Below are 22,393 nucleotides of genomic sequence, written 5' to 3'. Positions count from 1 at the left end.
ACATTAACAATGTCGACACTGTATTTCTGATCAATTTGAGGTTATTTTAATGGACAAAAAAATGTTTTTTTTTTTTTTTTTTTAAACAAGGACATTTGTCCCAAAACTTTTGAACTGTAATGTACATGTAATATATACTAGTATAAATACCCTATACACAGTATACAGTTCTAGCTATATATATTTCAATATATGTGTGCATGTGTGGGTACATGAGTTTGGGTGGTTTGTATGTGTGTCTGAGAGGTTGTGTGTAATTTGGCTGTGTTGTGCCTCACGCACACGAGAATGCAACTGCCACAGTTTGCTGACCAAGCACAAGAATGCATCAGAGTTAACTAGGAGCTCACCAACAGTAGTCACTGTAGTGAAGTGAGCTCCTACATCAGCTGTATCACTGCCTTGTCCTAGACAACCGTCCAATCTAGTCTCCTGCTCTGTCATTGGCCGAGCCGGGGCGATTACCGCCCTCAGAGGCAGGCTATGATTGGACGGTTCCCACACCCACACCAGTGCGGCAAATCTGTGTCCTCTCATTGTTTAGTTGAGAGGTTACGGTAGCCGGTTGAGCGTTGTGTGATCGACCATGCGTTTAGTTAGTGAGAGAGCGGGTCTTACGTGTGACTGAGAGAGTGTGTGTAGATACTAAGTGTGCCAGAGTCATAGTTTTAGCCGCCAGAATTAGGTGAAGGAAATCAAAGGAAAAGATCATTTGCTCTGTGTCAGACGTCAGGTAAAAGCTTACGGTCACGCGGTCAGATGCATGGAGTCTTATGCAGAGTGTCATTGTTACAACCAACAACAGCAACAACAACAAAACACACTGTCACGACAATAAGTAACTAGCTCTGTTCACTCTGTGCACGAGGTTGTACTGTATAGCTGTATTTTGTGCTTTTGACATCGAAATAAAAGAGTCTATCGCCAATAACCTTCCCCTATTTGTTTACTTCTACAGTTTTAGTTGTAATGTTATGGTTTACATGTGTAGTTGACTTATTTGGAGAAAAATAGCCACCAACCACTGATTCTGATTCTGTTCATAATTGTGGTAAGCTACAAAGTCACACTACCAAGAACTACAACACAATGACAGTGCAATAAACCTGCCCATTTCTAACTCAAAGTCAATCAAGGTTGCGGGAGTGCTACTTCAAAAGTAGGGTACAAAGTGGCGTGCATTTCCTCCTAGGTTAGTCACAGTAATGTGAACACACTGCGCCTCAAATGATTCCAAAGGTTACCATCTCACACTATATATCGGCTCTGAAGGCCACGCTTTATAGGCCTATAAACATGTAAATGGATGGCTGGTGGGGTAGGGAAGGCCGTAAGGCCGGACAGGCTGAATTATGGGGGGGGGGGGGGGGGGTAGACGAGGAAGGAGGTGACTGGACTGCAGCTGGCTACAAGAGGCAGAAGGAGGCACAACTGAGAGGATCTCACATACCCAGAGGAGCCTCCCAACACCACAGGTGAGTCCAGCCTGGATCTCCCGAATGTAATGGCTAGAGATTGATAGACCGTCGGTGCTTCAAATACATAATACTCGGTGATACCGAGGAGTACTTGTTGGATGAGTGTATACCTACTTGTTGAATTATCGTTTATTTAACTCATAAGCAATCACTGCTCGCTAGTTTGGAAATACTGTGGAGTTGGGGAAAGGGCCAGCTTTTCATGCATCATCTGCTTTTGATTCCAAACTTTATCATATCAATAACATGGTGTATTACTCTTCTATACATTTATATTGATCAGTGGGAAGGGAAAACTGTACTGGTCTAAAATGACACTGTATAACATTATCGGACAAGCGATAAGCTTTTATTGATGTTGACTTTTGTCAGGGTGCTCTACAAATCACACCAAATGTTATTTGTCACATGCGCCGAACGCAACGGTGGTAAACTTTAGCGCAAAATGCTTGCTTCATGAGCCCTTCCCAACGACGCAGAGTAAAAAAATAATAACAATCCCATATTGAGGACATGTAAAGCAGTAATATTCTTGTCCCACATGAATGAATGCCTTTCAGAGGGTGATTGTAGGGGGTGTCAAGGTTAATGAGTTGACGTTTAGGCAGTTGCTAAAGTATGTCACACATGCATCGAAAAACCACACACACAGAATACTTGAACACGTACGTTTACACACAGGCACATACACTGTCACATATTTCACAACTAGTACTTACACACGCGTGAGACTGTCCGAACAAAATGGACTCAGGGATATTTGGATCTTACAATCCATGTAAGTTAATGATTAAAGGCACAGAGATTTAGATCAAAAGAACAGAACAGTGTACTGTGTACTGTGTGTGTGTGTGTGTGTGTGTGTAAATCAATATCTTTACTACCCTCTCTAGCAATTAGTCAGATATCAAGGCTAAATATGAAGAACCAGCGAAACCAATTTGTTTGGACTTCTAGAGTTCCTAAACCTGTCAACAGACTTTCATATAAGCTGGATAAAACCCTTAAAAAAACATTCCCCAGATGTATTAAAAACAGATTATTGAATTGTAATCTGTCTGAATCCATAACCACGAGACAGTGGGTTTCAGAACTAACAGAATTCCTGTTTTCATTGGTAATGCTACTGACATAAATTATTTGCTAACTAGACAAACAAAAATATGTTACATATTGACTCATTTTACCCCGTCAGCGATGCTGGTGTGAAACCAAAAACAGATTTTCTAAGCATACCATACTACAATGAATGACTAGGGACCCAGCAAATGTTATTGTAGACATGGATATAGCTTTTGTATATCTCATGCTCATTTCCTTCATCCTAACAGCCACTCACACAGACCAGCCATCATGTCTGCCGCCGGAGGTACGTTTTACATCACTGAATTTCAATTACCGGTACTAGACACAAATAGCCCGTTTTGTCCCCCGAGAAGTTTAACGTTTTGACTCTCCTTGTTATATTATAGTTCATGATGATTTTCCATTATACATTTCATTTGTCCTATATACACACACAAAAAAAGATTTACAACCTGGAGATCATGCCCATAGGTGTCCCCTCCGGTCTCAGGTCTCTGTTATACCATGGGTTTATCAGGCAATAGCCACAACCTGTGGCCTGATCATGTTTCATGTACATCATTAGCCAGTCAGGTAACGGGCAGAACGCCACAGGGAATCATGTGCTAGCTCATTGTTCTAGCCACATAGTAAACATTCATTTACTATTTACTAGCTCCGCAGTGCACTGCAGTACATATCCCAAAGCACCTTCACAAACTCAAACAAACCACTCTGTCACTACTGCCTCCCGTTGACCGAGTGAGAAACAACATATTGGTGTGATCTGCTCTGGGAGATTTACCTTGACTTTCTGTGGGCCAGGTTTACTTTTGAGTCGGTCTTATATTGTTAGAAACCGGGTCGTGCGAACCCTGGATGCTGATTGGCTGAAAACCATGGTACTGAAAATGAGACAATATACCACGGGTATGACGCAAAACCACTTGTTTACTGTTCGTATTACGTTGGTAACCTGTTTATAATAGCAATAAGGTACCTCAGGTGTTTTTTGGTAGCCCCCAAACCTAGGCCCCCCAGATGGCAAAAACAGCCACAGGGCTGGGACAACAGTACGTTTCTCTGTCTATTCTATTTCTGTCACTCCTCTGAGTGTACCGGCCTGTAGAGTGTGGATATCCTCTTGGATCTTATCTTGTGTTCTCTGCTCTCTCCTCAGCTCCCGAGTACGACCCTGATGCAGAATTTGTGTATGGTAAGAGACAACAAAATGATACTGCACAAAAATGGTTTTCTGATGAAGATAGTCATTTGGTAATTTCATAATGCCTAATGGCACGGAGAGAATGAGTGAGAGACAGAGAGACAGAGAGACAGACAGACAGAGAGAGATATGTTACCATAGGTGAGCTTATGATGAGTGTGTCCTCTGTGTTGTAGACTACCAGACTCTTCGTATTGGAGGTCTGACCTTCGTTGCAGTCATCATGATCCTGTCGGTTCTCCTGCTGGCCAGTGAGTCTCCAGGCCAGACTGTGTGTGTGTGTGTGTGTGCGTGTGTGTGTGCGTGTGTGTGTGTGTGTGTGTGTGTGTGTGTGTGTGTGTGTGTGTGTGTGTGTGCGTGTGTGTGTGTGTGTGTGTGTGTGTGTGTATGTGTGTGTGCGTGTGTGTGTGTGTGCACTCTCTCCAACCTGACTGATTTAAAGCGATTAAACAACCCCACCTTAAACCAATTTATCGATAGTGTTCTCTATTACCTTGCTGTCTGGGGGCATGGGGAGTGCTGTAATAGGCTGCATCATCATTACTCACTGATTGGTTTTCTCTCTCATCCCCTAGGCAACAAAATCCGCAGGTGTGGAAAGCCCGGGGTGAGTGTCCTCATATCAGACAATGGAATACAAATAAGAGGAGATATAGGCTACATCTTGAGTATGAGAGGCAGTCCACATCCCTCCTCCACCGGTCAATCAATGAATATGTGGTGTTGAAGAAACCGTAGGGATCCATTGAGCAAGTTGCTCTCAGAGAAAGCAGTTTGTGAAGCAGTATTTAAGTGACATCTGCTGGTCATTTTGAGACATAGAGTAAGGGGTCTTGAAGACAAACTTGGCTGAAGAGCTTGGCTCCTATAAGGAGCGTAGGCCGTTGATGAATGCCCTCCATCTCACTCGGTTTGGGACACATTTTTCCAGGTCACACCAGTTGTGGCAGCTCTCAGTCATTTCTGCCTTGACTTCTCTCCTCCAAGTGTTTCTTGGGTACTGGAAGAATACGAGATTATTCATGAATGAGGAATCATGGTCCACAATGTACTGTACAATACCGTACTCCTAATGAATCAGTTATACATATTACTACTATATGTAATAGTACCAGTAATTCAGGCATTCATTTACAGTCGTACCAAAATCCACAAGTTAAATACTTGTCTATGTTAGATCTACTACACCTGAAGGGAGGAATATAAATGGCATTGTAACAGTCACTATTTCCACAAGAGAATATCCAGTGAAGATCCAGTGAGCTCTGTTGTTAACGTCTTGTCCCTCTGCTATGTGTGTTCCAGGAAAGAAAGGTCGAAGAGAAACCCCTAGCGTAGGACGGCTGGGCGCTTGTATGTTGTTGACTGTAATGTGTGAGGCTGCATTCCTTTTTGTATTGATAAACTGTGGACCCACTGTCGCTGTCCTGTGTTTTACTACAAAGTATGTTTGAAAATCAACCCGTGTGAATGTGTTAGGGTGTTCTACCGGGACGGCCAGGTAGCCTATCCGTGAAGAGCGTTTGAAAAATCTGTCCACGCGCCATTGAGCAAGGCACTTAACCCGAATGGCTCCTGTAAGTCGCTCTGGATAAGAGCATCTGCTAAAATGCAAAGTAGTCACTGGGATTGTAACTCTATGGTGTTAGGCATATACTGACTAGCCAACTAGTTCTATAGCCTCCGTGTTAGCAGAAGCCTACAATGAGCCACTGCCAAGTGGTCTCGATATTAAATGGCTCAGAAAGTTAAGTGCCCAGTAACCATAAAATGTGATGGTTCAAACCCTGCTGTCGCCTCTCAATTGTTTCGGTAATGAATGAAGTTGGAGACTGTCCCATCCATACATGTAACATATGTGGCCACAAGATGGCAGCAAAACATATTATTTGGCCATGGCCATAGACTTGTCTTGCGCTATTTATCACACCTGAAAAACTACCGTTAGCCAGATTCCATTGCAAAACGTTTCATCTGTTTAATCCGAAAGCTGTTGAGTTCCGAAAGTGTAGTTCAGTCGTGTCCTTAATTAAAAATAAAAAAAAACACACAAAAAAAGCGGGTGGAAGAAGTTGGATGGAACTTACTTCCGCTTTGGAGCGTGGAAGAATTGTTCATTTACAGATGTGTGCAGCTTGTGCCAAACACTTCGTACACTATTCGGATTGGAAAGGCAATGAGCGGAAACCATAAAATTAAAATGAACTACAATTTCCGTTTTTTTAAGAACCCAACAGCTTTTACGAAACGTTGTGCGAGCGTTTGGAGTAAACGGTTTCTGTTGCGCATTTTAATAGACCAGTAGGCTTAGCAGTGTCCTTCTGTAAACACCATCCTCCACCCCCACAACAGCCACACTGTGTTAGGGCGTACAAACACACACATACATACACATACCCACTAATTTAGCTGTCATCATTATATTGTGAACATAATCTTTCGCTCTCTTTCAACGTGTTCTTGATCACCCTCTCTCTCTCACACACACACGCTCATGCATGCACACAGGCAGGAACACACACACCTACCCTGTAGGCTAAATGGGTGAATGAATATCTTATGGACATTTTACAAAACAGCCAAAATTGTGGCATAGAGTCTCAGCTATTACAAATCATCCCATCTTTTATGTGCTATCCTTTCCATGAATTCCCATGTCATAGGCAGGCCTAAAATAGCCTAGATAGTGACTACCTCTACCAATTTTTTTATTTGACCTATTTTATAGTCACATCATTATTAGCCTATGTAGTCTAAGTTAGAGTAATGGATGTTATTGTACAGTTTCCAATGTCACTGACCGTAGACCATGCCTAGTGCAACGATTTTTGTCTTCGGATGAGGAAGAGTAGTCGGACCAAAGCGCAGCGTGGTAAGTGTTCATGATTGTTTATTGAACTGAACACTAATACAAAGTAACAAGAGAATAAATGAAACCAAAACAGTCCTGTAAGGTGCAAACACTAAACAGAAAATAACTACCTACAAAACCCATGTGGGAAAAAGCTACCTAAGTATGGTTCCCAATCAGAGACAACGATAGACAGCTGTCCCTGATTGAGAACCATACCCGGCCAAAACAAAGAAATACAAAACATAGAAAAAGGACATAGAATGCCCACCCAAATCACACCCTGACCAAACCAAAATAGAGACATAAAAAGCTCTCTACGGTCAGGGCGTGACACCTAGGCTAAAGATGAGGCCTAGACGACGTGAAATGTGTTGCACCCAATGACTTCGGAAGGTATTCAGACGCCTTGACTTTTTCCATATTTTGTTAGGTTACAGCCTTCTTCTAAAATTGATGAAATCGTTTTTTTCCCTTCATCAATCTACACACAATACCCCATAAAAAAACTGAAATATGACATTTACATAACTATTTACTCAGTACTTTGTTGAAGCACCTTTGGCAGCGATTACAGCCTCGAGTCTCGGGTATGACGCTACAAGCTTGGAATACCTGTATTTGGGATTCTCTCCCATTTTTCTCTGCAGATGCTCTCAAGCTCTGTCAGGTTCGATGGGGAGAGTTGCTGCACAGCAAGTTTCAGGTCTCTCCAGGGATGTTTGAGGGTTCAAGTCCAAGCTCTGGCTGAGCCTCTCAAGTACATTCAAAGACTTGTCCCGAAGCCACTCCTGCGTTGTCTCTGGAGCTCTGGAGCTCTGTCAGAGTGACCATCGGGTTCTTGTTCACCTCCCTCCCCCAATTGCTCAGTTTGGCCAGGCGGCCAGCTCTAGGAAGTCTTGGTGGTTCCAAACTTCTTCCATTTCAAACTTCTTCAGGATTGGTGGGTCCCCTGCGGGACGGTTGAGCAGATGTAGGCTAATGTGATAAGCATGAGGTTGTAAGTAACAATAACATTTCCCAGGACATAGACATACAGTGCCTTGCGAAAGTATTCGGCCCCTTTGAACTTTTCGACCTTTTGCCACATTTCAGGCTTCAAACATAAAGATATAAAACTTTATTTTTTTGTGAAGAATCAACAACAAGTGGGACACAATCATGAAGTGGAACGACATTTATTGGATATTTCAAACTTTTTTAACAAATCAAAAACTGAAAAATTGGGCGTGCAAAATTGTTCAGCCCCTTTACTTTCAGTGCAGCAAACTCTCTCCAGAAGTTCAGTGAGGATCTCTTAATGATCCAATGTTGACCTAAATGACTAATGATGATAAATACAATCCACCTATGTGTAATCAAGTCTCCGTATAAATGCACCTGCACTGTGATAGTCTCAGAGGTCCGTTAAAAGCGCAGAGAGCATCATGAAGAACAAGGAACACACCAGGCAGGTCCGAGATACTGTTGTGAAGAAGTTTAAAGCCGGATTTGGATACAAAAAGATTTCCCAAGCTTTAAACATCCCAAGGAGCACTGTGCAAGCGATAATATTGAAATGAAAGGAGTATCAGACCACTGCAAATCTACCAAGACCTGGCCGTCCCTCTAAACTTTCAGCTCATACAAGGAGAAGACTGATCAGAGATGCAGCCAAGAGGCCCATGATCACTCTGGATGAACTGCAGAGATCTACAGCTGAGGTGGGAGACTCTGTCCATAGGACAACAATCAGTCGTAAATTGCACAAATCTGGCCTTTATGGAAGAGTGGCAAGAAGAAAGCCATTTCTTAAAGATATCCATAAAAAGTGTCGTTTAAAGTTTGCCACAAGACACCTGGGAGACACACCAAACATGTGGAAGAAGGTGCTCTGGTCAGACGAAACCAAAATTGAACTTTTTGGCAACAATGCAAAACGTTATGTTTGGCGTAAAAGCAACACAGCTGAACACACCATCCCCACTGTCAAACATGGTGGTGGCAGCATCATGGTTTGGGCCTGCTTTTCTTCAGCAGGGACAGGGAAGATGGTTAAAATTGATGGGAAGATGGATGGAGCCAAATACAGGACCATTCTGGAAGAAAACCTGATGGAGTCTGCAAAAGACCTGAGACTGGGACGGAGATTTGTCTTCCAACAAGACAATGATCCAAAACATAAAGCAAAATCTACAATGGAATGGTTCAAAAATAAACATATCCAGGTGTTAGAATGGCCAAGTCAAAGTCCAGACATGAATCCAATCGAGAATCTGTGGAAAGAACTGAAAACTGCTGTTCACAAATGCTCTCCATCCAACCTCACTGAGCTCGAGCTGTTTTGCAAGGAGGAATGGGAAAAAATGTCAGTCTCTCGATGTGCAAAACTGATAGAGACATACCCCAAGCGACTTACAGCTGTAATCGCAGCAAAAGGTGGCGCTACAAAGTATTAACTTAAGGGGGCTGAATAATTTTGCACGCCCAATTTTTCAGTTTTTGATTTGTTAAAAAAGTTTGAAATATCCAATAAATGTCGTTCCACTTCATGATTGTGTCCCACTTGTTGTTGATTCTTCACAAAAAAATACAGTTTTCTATCTTTATGTTTGAAGCCTGAAATGTGGCAAAAGGTCGCAAAGTTCAAGGGGGCCGAATACTTTCGCAAGGCACTGTATCTGATATTGGCAGAAAGCTTAAATTCTTGTGCATCTAACTGCACTGTCCAATTTACAGTAGCTATTACAGTAAAATAATACCATGCTATTGTTTGAGGAGAGTGCACAGTTTTGATCATAAAAAGTTATTAATAAACAAATTAGGCACATTTGGGCAGTCTTGATAAAAAAAATAACAGAAATGCAATGGTTCAGTGAATCAGACCAACATTTTTGCAATACGCTGCTGCCATCTGGTGGACAATACGTAAATTGCACCTGGGCTGGAATAATCCATTATGGCCTTTCTCTTGCATTTGAAGAGGATGGTACAATTTTTTAAATTATTTTTTTTATTTGTATTATCTTTTACCAGATCTAATGTGTTATATTCTCCTACATTCCTTTCACATTTATACAAACTTCGAAGTGTTTCCTTTAAAACTGTGCCAGGAAAATGCCTGTCTTTGCTTTAGGGCCTGATCTACAGGCCGTTAGATTTGTGTATGTCGTTTTAGGCAAACATTTAAAAAGGGTCCGATCCTTAGAATGATGTAGGCAACTGTGTTCTCGGGGACCTTCAATGCGAGTATCATAGGGAAGGGTCTTAATTTTTATGTAAATAAGGTATCTGTTTTTAATTTTTTTACAAATTTGAAAAAACATCTAAAAACCTGTTTTTGCTTTGTCATTAAGGGGTATTGTGTGTAGATTGATGAGGGAAAAAATATTTTATCAACTTTAGAATAAGGCTGTAATGTAACAAAATGTGGAAAAACTGAAGAGGTCTGAATACTTTCCGAATGCACTGTATATGCCACTGCACATATCCAGCTGAAGTCAGAAATTTACATACATTTAGGTTGGCGTCATTAAAACTCGTTTTTCAACCACTTCACAAATATCTTGTTAACAAGCTATAGTTTTGGCAAGTCGGTTAGGACATCTCCTTTGTGCATGGCGCAAGTAATTTTCCCAACAATTGTTTACAGACAGATTATTTCACTTATAATTCATTGTATCACAATTCCAGTGGCTCAGAGGTTTACACACACTAAGTTGACTGTGCCTTTAAACAGTTTGGAAAATTCCAGAAAATGATGTCATGGCTTTAGAAGCTTCTGATAGGCTAATTTACATAATTTGAGTCAATTTGAGGTGTACCTGTGGATGTATTTCAAGGCCTACCTTCAAACTCAGTGCCTCTTTGCTTGACATCATGGGGAAATCAAAAGAAATCAGCCAAGACAAAAAAAGTAAGGAGACGCGTTCTGTCTCCTAGAGATGAACGTACTTTGGTGTGAAAAGTGCAAATCAATCCCAGAACAACAGCAAAGGACCTTGTGAAGATGATGGAGGAAACAGATACAAAAGTATCTATATCCACAGTAAAATGAGTAATATATCGACTTAACCTGAAAGGCCACTCAGCAAGGAAGAAGCCACTGCTCCAAAACCGCCATAAAAAAAAGCCAGACTACGGTTTGCAACTACACACGGGGACAAAGATCATACTTTTTGGAAAAATGTCCTCTAGTCTGATGAAATAAAAATAAAAATGTTTGGCCATAATAACCATTGTTATGTTTGGAGGAAAAAGGGGGAGGCTTGCAAGCCAAAGAACACCTTCCCAACCGTGAAGCACGGGGGTGGCAGCACCATGATGTGGGGGTGCTTTGCTGCAGCAGGGACTGGTGCACTTCACAAAATAGATGGCATCATGAGGTCGGAAAATTATGTGAATATATATAAGCAGCATCTCAAGACATCAGTCAGGAAGTTAAAGCTTGGTCGCATATGGGTCTTCCAATTGGACAATGACCACAAGCATACTTCCAAAGTTGTGGCAAAATGGCTTAACGACAACAAAGTCAAGGTATTGGAGAGGCCATCACAAAGCTCTGATCTCAATCCTGTAGAAATTTTGTGGTCAGATCTGAAAAAGTGTGTGCCAGCAAACCTGACTCAGTTGCACCAGCTCTGTCAGGAGGAATGGGCCAAAATTCACATAACCTATTGTGGGAAGCTTGTGGTAGGCTACCCAAAATGTTTGACCTAAGTTAAACTATTTAAAGGCAATGCTACCAAATACTAATTGAGAATATGTAAACTTCTGACCCACTGGGAATGTGATGAAAGAAATAAAAGCTGAAATAAATCATTCTCTCTAGTATTATTCTGACATTTCACATTTTTAAAATAAAGTGGTGATCCTAACTGACCTAAGACAGGGAATTTTTACTAGGATTAAATGTCAGCAATTGTGAAAACTGAGTTTAAATGTATTTATCTAAGGTGTATGTGAACTTCAGACTTAAACTTTGTATATGACAAAACACACATCACAACAAGAGAGACAACACAACACCACATAAAGACCACAACATAGTAAGGCATCAACACATGACAACACAGCATGGTAGCAACACAACATGACAACATGGTAGCAACAACACAAGACAACATGGCAGCAGCACAAAACATGGTACAAATCTTTTTGGGCACAGACAACAGCGCAAAGGGCAAGAAGGTAGAGACAACAATACATCACGCATAGAAGCCACAACTGCCAGTAAGAGTGTCCGTGATTGAGTCTTTGAATGATGAGATAAAACTGTCCAGTTTGAGTGTTTGTTGCAACTCGTTCCAGTCGCTAGCTGCAGCAAACTGAAAAGAAGAGGGACCCAGGGATGTGCGTGCTCTGGGGACCTTTAACAGAATGTGACTGGCAGAATGTGTGTTGTATGTGGAGGATGAGGGCTGCAGTAGATATCTCAGATAGAGGGGAGTGAGGCCCAAGTGGGTTTTATAAATAAGCATCAACCAGCAGGTCTTGCGACGGGTATACAGAGATGACCAGTTTATAGAGGAGTATAGAGTGCAGTGATATGTCCTAAAATGAGCATTGGTGGCAAATATGATGGCCGAATGGTAAAGAACATGTAGCCGCTCGAGAGCACCTCTCTCCGTAATCTAGCATGGGTAGAATGGTCATCTGAATGAATTTGGCGGTGGGGTGAAAGAGGAGCGATTATGACAGAGGAAACCAAGTCTAGATTTAACTTTAGCCTGCAGCTTTGATATGTGCTGAGAGAAGGACAGTGTACTGTCTAGCCATACTCCCAAGTACTTGTATGAAGTGACTACCTCAAGCTCTAAATCTCCAGAGGTAGAAATCACACCTGTGGGGAGAGGGGCAGTCTTCTTACCAAACCACATGACCTTTGTTTTGGGGGTGTTCACCGTGGGTCAGAAGGGCAGAGAAAGCTTGTTGGACACTAAGAAAGCTTTGTTGTAGAGCATTTAACACAAAATCAGAGGGGGCAGCTGAGTATAAGACTGTATCATCCGCAAATAAATGGATAAGAGAGCTTCCTACTGCCTAAGCTATGTTGTTGATGTAAATTGAGAAGAGCGTGGGGCCTGGGATCAAGCCTTCGGGTACATCCTTAGTGGCAGGCAGTGACTGAGACAGCAGATGTATTGACTTTATACACTGCACTCTTTGAGAGAGGCAGTTAGCAAACCAGGCCAAAGACCACTCAGAGACACCAATACTCCTTAGCCAGCCCACAAGAATGGAATGGTCTACTGTATTAAAAGCTTTGGCCAAGTCAAAAACAAAATAGCAGCACATAATTTCTTAGAATCAAGGACAATGCTGACATCATTGAGGACCTTTGAGGTTGCAGTGACATATCCATAACCTGAGCGGAAATCAGATTGCATGATATAGACATCAAGATAGCCAGTCAGTTGATTATTGACAAGTTTTCCAACACTTTTAATAAACATGGCAAAATAGAAATAGGTCTAAAACAGTTAGGATCAGCTTGATCTCCCTCATTAAATAAAGGATGAACCGTGGCTCCATTCCAAGCAATGGGAACCTCCCCAGAGAGAAGAGACAGGTTAAAGAGGTCAGAGATAGGCTTGGCGATGATAGGGGCAGCACTTTAAAGAAGAAAGGGCTTAAACCATCTGAACCAGATGGTTTTAAGGGGTCAAGTTTAAGGAGCTCCTTTAGCACCTCGACTCAACTTTGTACTCTATGCAGCCAGCTGGTTTCTCCACGCATCGCGCCGACAGAAACAAACATCTTTCTGGTAAGAAGAGGGGCGGAGGCGTATGCTTCATGGTTAACGTGACGTGGTGTGGCCACAACAACATACAGGAACTCAAATCCTTCTGTTCACCTGATTTAGAATTCCTCACAATCAAATGTCGACCGCATTATCTACCAAGGGAATTCTCTTCGATTATAATCACAGCCGTATATATTCCCGCCCAAGCAGACACATCGATGAACGAACTTTATTTGACTCTTTGCAAACTGGAATCCATATATCCAGAGGCTGCATTCATTGTAGCTGGGGATTTTAACAAGGCTAATCTGAAAACAAGACTCCCTAAATTGTATCAGCATATCGATTGCGCAACCAGGCCTGGAAGAACCTTGGATCATTGCTATTCTAACTTCCGCGACGCATATAAGGCCCCGCTCTCCTTTCGGAAAAGCTGACCACGACTCAATTTTGCTGATCCCTGCCTACAGACAGAAACTAAAACAAGAAGCTCCCGCGCTGAGGTCTGTTCAACGCTGGTCCGACCAATCTGATTCCACACTCCAAGACTGCTTCCATCACGTGGACTGGGATATGTTTTGTATTGCGTCAGACAACAACATTGACGAATACGCTGATTCGGTGAGCGAGTTCATTAGAACGTGCGTTGAAGATGTCGTTCCCATAGCAACGATTAAAACATTCCCAAACCAGAAACCTTGGATTGATGGCAGCATTCGCGTGAAACTGAAAGCGCGAACCACTGCTTTTAATCAGGGCAAGGTGACCGGAAACATGACCGAATACAAACAGTGTAACTATTCCCTCCGCAAGGCAATCAATCAAACAAGCTAAGCGTCAGTATAGAGACAAAGTAGAATCTCAATTCAACGGCTCAGACACAAGAGGTATGTGGCAGGGTCTACAGTCAATCACGGATTACAAAAAGGAAACCAGCCCCGTCACGGACCAGGATGTCTTGCTCCCAGGCAGACTAAATAACTTTTTTTGCCCGCTTTGAGGACAATACAGTGCCACTGACACGGCCCGCAACTAAAACATGCGGAATCTCCTTCACTGCAGCCGACGTGAGGAAAACATTTAAACGTGTCAACCCTCGCAAGGCTGCAGGCCCAGACGGCATCCCCAGCCGCGCCCTCAGAGCATGCGCAGACCAGCTGGCTGGTGTGTTTACGGACAAATTCAATCAATCCCTATCCCAGTCTGTTGTTCCCACATGCTTCAAGAGGGCCACCATTGTTCCTGTTCCCAAGAAAGCTAAGGTAACTGAGCTAAACGACTACCGCCCCGTAGCACTCACTTCCGTCATCATGAAGTGCTTTGAGAGACTAGTCAAGGACCATATCACCTCCACCCTACCTGACACCCTAGACCCACTCCAATTTGCTTACCGCCCAAATAGGTCCACAGACGATGCAATCTCAACCACATTGCACACTGCCCTAACCCATCTGGACAAGAGGAATACCTATGTGAGAATGCTGTTCATCGACTACAGCTCGGCATTTAACACCATAGTGCCCTCCAAGCTCGTCATCAAGCTCGAGACCCTGGGTCTCGACCCCGCCCTGTGCAACTGGGTACTGGACTTCATGACGGGCCGGCCCCAGGTGGTGAGGGTAGGCAACAACATCTCCACCCCGCTGATCCTCAACACTGGGGCCCACAAGGGTGCGTTCTGAGCCCTCTCCTGTACTCCCTGTTCACCCACGACTGCGTGGCCACGCACGCCTCCAACTTAATCATCAAGTTTACGGACGACACAACAGTGGTAGGCTTGATTACCAACAACGACGAGACGGCCTACAGGGAGGAGGTGAGGGCCCTTGGAGTGTGGTGTCAGGAAAATAACCTCACACTCAACGTCAACAAAACTAAGGAGATGATTGTGGACTTCATTAAACAGCAGAGGGAACACCCCCCTATCCACATCGATGGAACAGTAGTGGAGAGGGTAGTACGTTTTAAGTTCCTCGGCGTACACATCACAGACAAACTGAATTGGTCCACCCACACAGACAGCATCATGAAGAAGGTGCAGCAGCGCCTCTTCAACCTCAGGAGGCTGAAGAAATTTGGCTTGTCACCAAAAGCACTCACAAATTTCTACAGATGCACAATCGAGAGCATCCTGTCGGGCTGTATCACCGCCTGGAAGGGAAACTGCTCCGCCCACAACCGTAAGGCTCTCCAGATGATAGTGAGGTCTGGACAACACATCACCGGGGGCAAACTACCTGCCCTCCAGGACACCTACACCACCCGATGTCACAGGAAGGCCATAAAGATCATCAAGGACAACAACCACCCGAGCCACTGCCTGTTCACCCCGCTATCATCCAGAAGGCGAGGTCAGTACAGGTGCATCAAAGCTGGGACCGAGAGACTGAAAAACAGCTTCTATCTCAAGGCCATCAGACTGTTAAACAGCCACCACTAACATTGAGTGGCTGCTGCCAACACACTGACTCAACTCCAGCCACTTTAATAATGGGAATTGATGGGAAATGATGTAAAATATATCACTAGCCACTTTAAACAATGCTACCTAATATAATGTTACTTACCCTACATTATTCATCTCATATGTATATGTATATACTGTACTCTATATCATCTACTGCATCTTTATGTAATACATGTATCACTAGCCACTTTAACTATGCCACTTTGTTTACATACTCATCTCATATGTATATACTGCACTCAATACCATCTACTGTATCTTGCCTATGCCGCTCTGTACCATCACTCATTCATATATCTTTATGTACATATTCTTTATCCCCTTACACTTGTGTCTATAAGGTAGTAGTTTTGGAATTGTTAGCTAGATTACTTGTTGGTTATTACTGCATTGTCGGAACTAGAAGCACAAGCATTTCGCTACACTCGCATTAACATCTGCTAACCATGTGTATGTGAGAAATAAAATTTGATTTGATTTGACGATTTGATTTAGCAGGGCAGGGGAAAAAGAGGGAGGAGCATCGGGATTGTCACATTAGAAGGGATGGGAGATGAGGAAAATGTTGGACGTGCATGGAGTCATGGCTGAGTCAAATAGGAATCCTGACTTAATGAAGTGGTGATTAAAGAGCTCAGCCATGTGCTTCTTGTCAGTAACAACCACATCATCAACATTAAGGGACATGGGCAGCTGTGAGGAGGGTTTATTCTCCAGATCTTTAAACGTTTTCCAGAACTTCTTGGGGTTAGACCCACAGAGAGAGAACTGCTCCTTAAAGTATCTAACTTTGGCCTTCCGGATAGCCTGAGTGCACTTATTTCTCATTTGCCTGAACGATAGCCAGCCAGCCTGAGTATGCGTGTGCCGAGCCTTTCGCCATATGCAATTCTTGAGGTGGAGTAACTCTGTAAGATCACGGTCGAACCAGGGGCTGAACCTGTTTTTATTTCTCATTTTCTTTATGGGGGTGTGTTTGTTAACAATACCAATGAAAATATTAAAAAAGAAGGTCCAAGCGTCTTCAACAGAGGGGATCAAGCTGATTCTATACCATTTCACAGAGGCCAGTTCATGAGGGAAGGCTTGCTCAGTAAAGTTTTTTAGCAAGCATCTATGACAAATCAGGACAGGTCGTTTCACTGAGCAGCCATTACGAACACAGGCTGTATAACTGTGATCACTAAGGACATTACAGAGAACACCAGACTGATACCTATATCAGGATTAATTTGTGAGGATAACATCAAGGAGAGTAGCCTTTTCTGGGTGTTTGGAGTCATACTTTATGGGATTAGTAATAATCTGATAAAGATTTAGGGAGTCCCATTGCTTTAGGACTTGGTCAGGTGGTTTCTGCATGTCCTAGTTTAGGTCACCGAGCAGGACAAACTCAGACTTAGTGTAAGGGGCCAGGAGAGAGCTTAGGGCAGGTAGGGTACAGGCCGGTGCTGATGGAGGACGATAGCACCCAGCAACAGTCAATTAAGAGCTTTTTGAAAGTTTAATGCTTAGAACCAGCCATTCAAATTGTTTGGGCACAGACTTGATGGAGACAACCGAGCACTGAAGGTGATCCTTGGTAAAGATTGCCACTCCCCTACCTTTGGAAGATCTGTCTTGCCGAAAAAGAATATAACCAGAAAGGTTAACATCAGTATTAAAAACACTCTTCCTTAACCACGTCTCAGTAATGACCAACACATCTGGATTGGAGCTGTGAACCCACACTTTCAATTTATCCATTTAGGTAATAAGCGTCTAGTGTTAACGTGCAGAAAACCCAGGCTTTTACGAGAGCAGGGTGTACATGCACATTTCCAGATATCATCAACAGTAATACAATCAAGGCACGGCAGATGACAGCGAGAGCTCTGCAGTGCTGATTTATGACATTTGAATGTGCATTAGATGGCAACAAGATCATGTTGTACAGCAATTTCATCAGGTAACATGAATACAAAGCCGGCGAGAGGTGGTTAGAGTAGGATGGGAGGCCAAAAGACTATATAGCCAATAGAGAGTCAGAGTTGAGTGTGGGAACAAACATAGTCTGTCCCACTGTTGGGTAAACAAGAAAGTTCATAGTCAACAAAGCATGCAGGAGTCATGAGGCAAATAGCAAAACAGCTGAAATGCCATTGAAAATCACTCACCCCAACAGTGAGTGTGTGCTACAGACGAGCAAGAGCTCGGGAGGGGGGGGGGGGGGGGTGGCGCAGGAGGAGACAGGCCATGGCAGACGGTGAACAGAACGCCAGGTGGAATCCAAGCAGCAGCGCAGCAGGCAACGGGAGTAGGTGTCACACCCACTTGGGAGAAGCTATTATTTCTGGAGGCAGATTTCTTGTAGAAAATGCCAGTGAATGGTCTCTGAACAGTGGGGAGGGGGCTTCAAAGGCCTCTGGATATTGGTGGGGTTGGCTGTGAGAGACTCCTGCCATTTGTTGGGCTCAAAGGCTTTGACACCTCTCAGTTCACACCTCAGTGCTAGTTGTAGTTGTATCTGGTCTGTCTCAGATCCAGTTTGAATGGTGTCCTCGGGTCTCTGCTGTTTGTTTGACAGAGCACCCTCTGTATAGCTTGGAAAAGTAATCCTTGGTAGTCGCAATCCATCCAGGTAATTTTGTCCAAAGTTAGGTTGTAGGTTTGGATTTTTGATCTGGAGTAAAAGTTATGCTGTGGAGGGTAGAATCCTGTATATGTCCCTGCCGAAAAATTGAAGTTTATCTAACTCCATATCTATAATTTTGTTTAAAAAAACATGTTGAAAAATGCACATGCATCTATCTCTCTCTCTTATTATGCATAACCCACCATTAATTAGCTAAATATAAGGCTAATACTGCTATGATGTCTATATGTGGACCTATATATCAATCTTGAACAAATCAAAGTGTATTTGTGCGCTGAATACAACAGGTGTAGTAGACCTTACAGTGAAATGCTTACTTACAGGCTCTAACCAATAGTGCAAAAAAGGTATTAACTGAACAATTGTTAGGTAAAGAAAAAAAAACTGTAAAAATACAGGCTATATACAGTAGCGAGGCGACATACAGACCCCAGTTAGTCAGGCTGATTGAGGTAGTATGTACATGTAGATATGGTTAAAGTGACTATGCATATATGATGAACAGAGAGTAGCAGAAGCGTAAAAGAGGGGTTGGCGTGTGGTGGGTGGGACACAATGCAGATAGCCCAGTTAGCCACTGTGCGGGAGCACTGGTTGGTCAACCCAATTGAGGTAGTATGTACATGAATATATATTTAAAGTGACTATGCATATATGATAAACAGAGAGTAGCAGCAGCGTAAAAAGAGCGGTTGGGGGGTTTTAGGAGATTTAGGAGTTTTATGGCTTGGGGGTAAAAACTGTTGTGAAGTCTTTTTGACCTAGACTTGGCACTCCGGTACCGCTTGCCATGCGGTAGTAGAGAGAACTGTCTATGACTGAGGTGGCTGGGGTCTTTGACAGTTTTTAGGGCCTTCCTCTGACACCACCTGGTGTAGAAGTCCTGGATGGCAGGCAGCTTAGCCCCAGTGATGTACTGGGCCGTACGCACTACCCTCTGTAGTGCCTTGCTGTCAGAGGCCGAACAGTTGGCGTACCAGGCAGTGATGCAATCAGCTCTCGATGTTGCAGCTGTAGAATCTTTTGAGGATCTCAGGACCCATGCCAAATCTTTTAAGTTTCCTGAGGGGAATAGGCTTTGTCGTGCCCTCTTCATGACTGTCTATTTTTAAATTCTAGTTTGTTGTTGATGTGGACACCAAGGAATTTGAAGCTCTCAACCTGCTCCACTACAGCCCCGTCGATGAGAATGGGGGCCTGCTCAGTCCTCCTTTTCCTGTAGTCCACAATAATCTCCTTAGTCTTGGTTACGTTGAGGGATAGGTTGTTTTTCTAGCACCACTCGGCCAGGCCTCTGATTTCCTCCCTATAGGCTGTCTCGTCGTTGTCGGTGATCAGGCCTACCACTGTTGTGTCGTCTGCAAACTTAATGAAGGTGTTGGAGTCGTGCCTGGCCATGAACAGGGAGTACAGGAGGGGACTGAGCACGCATCCCTGGGGAGTTCCAGTGTTGAGGATCAGCGTGACAGATGTGTTGCTACCTACCCTCACCACCTGGGGCGGCCCGTTAGGAAGTCCAGGATCCAGTTGCAGAGGGAGGTGTTTAGTCCCAGGATCCTTAGCTTAGTGATGAGCTTTGAGGGTACTATAGTGTTGAACGCTGAGCTGTAGTCAATGAATAGCATTCTCACGTAAGTGTTCCTTTTGTTCAGGTGGGAAATGGCAGTGTGGAGTGCAATAGAGATTGTATCATCTGTGGATCTGTTTGGGATGTATGCAAATTGGAGTGGGTCTAGGGTTTCTGAGATAATGGTGTTGATGTGAGCCATTACCAACCTTTCAAAGCACTTCATGGCTACATACGTGAGTGCTACGGGTCTGTAGTCATTTAGGAAGGTTGCCTTTGTGTTCTTGGATACAGGGACTATGGTGGTCTGCTTGAAACATGTTGGTATTACAGACTCAATCAGGGACATGTTGAAAATGTCAGTGAAGACACCTGCCAGTTGGTCAGCAGATGCACACGTCCTGGTAATCCGTCTGGTCCCGCAGCCTTGTGTATGTTGACCTGTTTAAAGGTCTTACTCACATCGGCTACGGAGAGCGTGATCACACAGTCGTCCGGAACAGCTGATGCTCTCATGCATGCCTCAGTGTTGCTTGCCTCGATGCGAGCATAGAAGTGATTTAGCTCGTCTGGTAAGCTCGTGTCACTGGGCAGCTCACGGCTGTGCTTCCCTTTGTAGTCTGTAATAGTTTGCAAGCCCTGCCACATAAGACGAGCGTCGGAGCCGGTGTAGTATGATTAAATCTTAGCCCTGTATTGATGCTTTGCTTGTTTGATGGTTCGTCGCAGGGCATAGGAGGATTTCTTGTAAGCTTCCGGTTTAGAGTCCCGCACCTTGAAAGTGGCAGCTCTATCCTTTAGCTCAGTGCGAATGTTGCCTGTAATCCATGGCTTCTGGTTGGGGGTATTTAAGTACAGTCACTGTGAGGGCGATGTCCTCGATGCACGTAATGATAAAGCCAGTGACTGATGTGGAATACTCCTCAATGCCATAGGAAGAATCTCGAAACATGTTCCAGTCTGTGATACCAAAACAGTCCTGTAGTTTAGCATCTGCTTTATCTCACTTCATTTGTAGTGTGTGAAACCTGCACAATGTGGGAACCTGCACAATGTTATTACAATACATTATTTCGATACATTATTTTGATAAATCTACCCCAGCCAGGTGCAAATTGGGAGAGGGACACAACAAACAAATAGCTTGGCATGTGTGGCTCCTTACCACAGACAATCAGTATGGCAAAAATAATCTCTGCTCAGAGGGCCTTAGAAATATTTTTTTGCAGAGAGAGAAGCTAGTATGGAAGAAGTGTCTTCGACTTTGGAAGATACAGAATTTTCCGAATTTGAGGATCATGTCTCTGTCAATTCGTAGTCTGACAGTGACTTGGAAATAGAGTATGAGATAAACCTCAGCCAGCCCCAGGACCAGCCCATCAGCAGCCAATCCCAGGACCAGCCCGTCACCAACCAGCTAGCAGCTTGAAGGAGGAGAAATAGGGTTTCAAAAAATTGTGAAATTGAATCAAATCAAATTTATTTATATAGCCCTACATATATCAGCTGATATCTCAAAGTGCTGTACAGAAACCCAGTCTAAAACTCCAAACAGCAAGCAATGCAGGTGTAGAAGCACGATGCCTAGGAAAAACTCCCTAGAAAGGCCAAAACCTAGGAAGAAACCTAGAGAGGAACCAGGCTATGTGGGGTGGCCAGTCCTCTTCTGGCTGTGCCGGGTGGAGATTATAACAGAACATGGCCCAGATGTTCAAATGTTCATAAATGACCAGCATGGTCAAATAATAATAATCACAGGCAGAATAGTTGAAACTGGAGCAGCAGCACAGCCAGGTGGACTGGGGACAGCAAGGAGTCATCATGCCAGGTAGTCCTGAGGCATGGTCCTAGGGCTCAGGTCCTCTGAGAGAGAGAAAGAAAGAGAGAATTAGAGAGAGCATACTTAAATTCACACAGGACACCGGATAGGACAGGAGAAGTACTCCAGATATAACAAACTGACCCTAGTCCCCCGACATAAACTACTGCAGCATAAATACTGGAGGCTGATACAGGAGGGGTGTGGCCCCATCCGATGATACTGTGGCCCCATCCGATGATACCCCCGGACAGGGCCAAGCAGGAAGGATATAACCCCACCCACTTTGCCAAAGCACAGCCCTCACACCACTAGAGGGATATCTTCAACCACCAACTTACCATCTTGAGACAAGGCCGAGTATAGCCCACAAAGATCTCCGTCAATGGTCTTCTTGCCCAAGGAATGAGCCACGCCTCATGGCTGCCAATGTGATAAGGATGCAACCAGGGCCGACGTGGATGGCGGTGACTCATGTGCAGGACATAAAGTCGTCTTTTGAACTGTTCTTCCCAGACACCATCCAGAAAATCATTCTGGACTGCAGTAATTTGGAGGGAAG

This window comes from Oncorhynchus mykiss, chromosome 24 (genome assembly GCF_013265735.2).
Source record: "Oncorhynchus mykiss isolate Arlee chromosome 24, USDA_OmykA_1.1, whole genome shotgun sequence".
In the NCBI taxonomy this organism is placed as follows: domain Eukaryota; kingdom Metazoa; phylum Chordata; class Actinopteri; order Salmoniformes; family Salmonidae; genus Oncorhynchus; species Oncorhynchus mykiss.
This window is presented reverse-complemented; position numbering follows the sequence as displayed.